The sequence below is a fragment of the Anomaloglossus baeobatrachus genome, chromosome 12 (assembly GCF_048569485.1).
Source record: "Anomaloglossus baeobatrachus isolate aAnoBae1 chromosome 12, aAnoBae1.hap1, whole genome shotgun sequence".
Lineage (NCBI taxonomy): Eukaryota > Metazoa > Chordata > Amphibia > Anura > Aromobatidae > Anomaloglossus > Anomaloglossus baeobatrachus.
This window is the reverse complement of record NC_134364.1, coordinates 130,197,292-130,200,989: the sequence shown is the minus strand read 5'-3', so window position 1 is coordinate 130,200,989 and position 3,698 is coordinate 130,197,292.

Below are 3,698 nucleotides of genomic sequence, written 5' to 3'. Positions count from 1 at the left end.
ACCCTTTCTCACCTCTCCTCCTCTGACCCTTTCCCACCTCTCCTCCTCTGACCCTTTCCCACCTCTCCGCCTTTGACCCTTTCCCACCTCTTCTGCCTCTGACCCTTTCCCACCTCTTCCGCCTCTGACCCTTTCCCACCTCTTCCGCCTCTGACCCTTTCCCACCTCTTCCGCCTCTGACCCTTTCCCACCTCTTCCGCCTCTGACCCTTTCCCACCTCTTCCGCCTCTGACCCTTTCCCACCTCTTCCGCCTCTGACCCTTTCCCACCTCTTCCGCCTCTGACCCTTTCCCACCTCTTCCGCCTCTGACCCTTTCCCACCTCTTCCGCCTCTGACCCTTTCCCACCTCTTCCGCCTCTGACCCTTTCCCACCTCTTCCGCCTCTGACCCTTTCCCACCTCTTCCGCCTCTGACCCTTTCCCACCTCTTCCGCCTCTGACCCTTTCCCACCTCTTCCGCCTCTGACCCTTTTCCGCCTCTGACCCTTTCCCACCTCTTCCGCCTCTGACCCTTTCCCACCTCTGATGCCTCTGACCCTTTCCCACCCCCCCTCTTCTCTGACCCTTTCCCACCTCTTCTTCAACTGACTCTTTCCCCCGTCTTCTCCTAACCCCCCCGTCTTCTCCTAACCCCCCCGTCTTCTCCTAACCCCCCCGTCTTCTCCTAACCCCCCCCCGTCTTCTCCTAACACCCCCCCGTCTTCTCCTAACACCCCCCCGTCTTCTCCTAACACCCCCCCCGTCTTCTCCTAACACCCCCCCGTCTTCTCCTAACACCCCCCCGTCTTCTCCTAACACCCCCCCGTCTTCTCCTAACACCCCCCCGTCTTCTCCTAACACCCCCCCGTCTTCTCCTAACACCCCCCCGTCTTCTCCTAACACCCCCCCGTCTTCTCCTAACACCCCCCCGTCTTCTCCTAACACCCCCCCGTCTTCTCCTAACCCCCCCCGTCTTCTCCTAACCCCCCCCGTCTTCTCCTAACCCCCCCCGTCTTCTCCTAACCCCCCCCGTCTTCTCCTAACCCCCCCCCGTCTTCTCCTAACCCCCCCCCGTCTTCTCCTAACCCCCCCGTCTTCTCCTAACCCCCCCCGTCTTCTCCTAACCCCCCCCGTCTTCTCCTAACCCCCCCCCGTCTTCTCCTAACCCCCCCGTCTTCTCCTAACCCCCCCGTCTTCTCCTAACCCCCCCGTCTTCTCCTAACCCCCCCGTCTTCTCCTAACCCCCCCGTCTTCTCCTAACCCCCCCCCCCGTCTTCTCCTAACCCCCCCCCCCGTCTTCTCCTAACCCCCCCCCCGTCTTCTCCTAACCCCCCCCCCCGTCTTCTCCTAACCCCCCCCCCCGTCTTCTCCTAACCCCCCCCCCGTCTTCTCCTAACCCCCCCCCCGTCTTCTCCTAACCCCCCCCCCGTCTTCTCCTAACCCCCCCCCGTCTTCTCCTAACCCCCCCCGTCTTCTCCTAACCCCCCCCCGTCTTCTCCTAACCCCCCCCCCGTCTTCTCCTAACCCCCCCCCGTCTTCTCCTAACCCCCCCCCCGTCTTCTCCTAACCCCCCCGTCTTCTCCTAACCCCCCCGTCTTCTCCTAACCCCCCCGTCTTCTCCTAACCCCCCCGTCTTCTCCTAACCCCCCCGTCTTCTCCTAACCCCCCCGTCTTCTCCTAACCCCCCCGTCTTCTCCTAACCCCCCCCGTCTTCTCCTAACCCCCCCCGTCTTCTCCTAACCCCCCCCGTCTTCTCCTAACCCCCCCCGTCTTCTCCTAACCCCCCCCGTCTTCTCCTAACCCCCCCCGTCTTCTCCTAACCCCCCCCGTCTTCTCCTAACCCCCCCCCGTCTTCTCCTAACCCCCCCCGTCTTCTCCTAACCCCCCCCGTCTTCTCCTAACCCCCCCCGTCTTCTCCTAACCCCCCCCGTCTTCTCCTAACCCCCCCGTCTTCTCCTAACCCCCCCGTCTTCTCCTAACCCCCCCGTCTTCTCCTAACCCCCCCGTCTTCTCCTAACCCCCCCGTCTTCTCCTAACCCCCCCCCGTCTTCTCCTAACCCCCCCCCGTCTTCTCCTAACCCCCCCCGTCTTCTCCTAACCCCCCCCCGTCTTCTCCTAACCCCCCCCCGTCTTCTCCTAACCCCCCCCCGTCTTCTCCTAACCCCCCCCGTCTTCTCCTAACCCCCCCCGTCTTCTCCTAACCCCCCCGTCTTCTCCTAACCCCCCCCGTCTTCTCCTAACCCCCCCCCCCGTCTTCTCCTAACCCCCCCCCCGTCTTCTCCTAACCCCCCCCCCCTGTCTTCTCCTAACCCCCCCCCCCCGTCTTCTCCTAACCCCCCCCCCCGTCTTCTCCTAACCCCCCCCCGTCTTCTCCTAACCCCCCCCCCCGTCTTCTCCTAACCCCCCCCCCCGTCTTCTCCTAACCCCCCCCCCGTCTTCTCCTAACCCCCCCCCCGTCTTCTCCTAACCCCCCCCCCGTCTTCTAACCCCCCCCCCCCCCGTCTTCTAACCCCCCCCGCCTTCTCCTAACCCCCCCCGTCTTCTCCTAACCCCCCCCCCCCCGTCTTCTCCTAACCCCCCCCCCGTCTTCTCCTAACCCCCCCCCCCGTCTTCTCCTAACCCCCCCCGTCTTCTCCTAACCCCCCCCGTCTTCTCCTAACCCCCCCCGTCTTCTCCTAACCCCCCCCGTCTTCTCCTCCTCTGATTCCCCCCCCCCCCGTCTTCTCCTCCTCTGATTCCCCCCCCCCCGTCTTCTCCTCCTCTGATTCCCCCCCCCCCGTCTTCTCCTCCTCTGATTCCCCCCCCCCCGTCTTCTCCTCCTCTGATTCCCCCCCCCGTCTTCTCCTCCTCTGATTCCCCCCCCCCGTCTTCTCCTCCTCTGATTCCCCCTCCCCCGTCTTCTCCTCCTCTGATTCCCCCTCCCCCGTCTTCTCCTCCTCTGATTCCCCCTCCCCCGTCTTCTCCTCCTCTGATTCCCCCTCCCCCGTCTTCTCCTCCTCTGATTCCCCCTCCCCCGTCTTCTCCTCCTCTGATTCCCCCTCCCCCGTCTTCTCCTCCTCTGATTCCCCCCCCCCCCGTCTTCTCCTCCTCTGATTTCCCCTCCCCCGTCTTCTCCTCCTCTGATTCCCCCTCCCCCGTCTTCTCCTCTTCCTCTGATTCCCCCTCCCCCGTCTTCTCCTCTTCCTCTGATTCCCCCTCCCCCGTCTTCTCCTCTTCCTCTGATTCCCCCTCCCCCGTCTTCTCCTCTTCCTCTGATTCCCCCTCCCCCGTCTTCTCCTCTTCCTCTGATTCCCCCTCCCCCGTCTTCTCCTCTTCCTCTGATTCCCCCTCCCCCGTCTTCTCCTCTTCCTCTGATTCCCCCTCCCCCGTCTTCTCCTCTTCCTCTGATTCCCCCTCCCCCGTCTTCTCCTCTTCCTCTGATTCCCCCTCCCCCGTCTTCTCCTCTTCCTCTGATTCCCCCTCCCCCGTCTTCTCCTCTTCCTCTGATTCCCCCTCCCCCGTCTTCTCCTCTTCCTCTGATTCCCCCTCCCCCGTCTTCTCCTCTTCCTCTGATTCCCCCTCCCCCGTCTTCTCCTCTTCCTCTGATTCCCCCTCCCCCGTCTTCTCCTCTTCCTCTGATTCCCCCTCCCCCGTCTTTTCCTCCTCCTCTGATTCCCCCTCCCCCTACTCCTCCTCCGCCTTCTTTTCCTGGTCTTCACCCCGTGTTTTGCCTTGCAGTG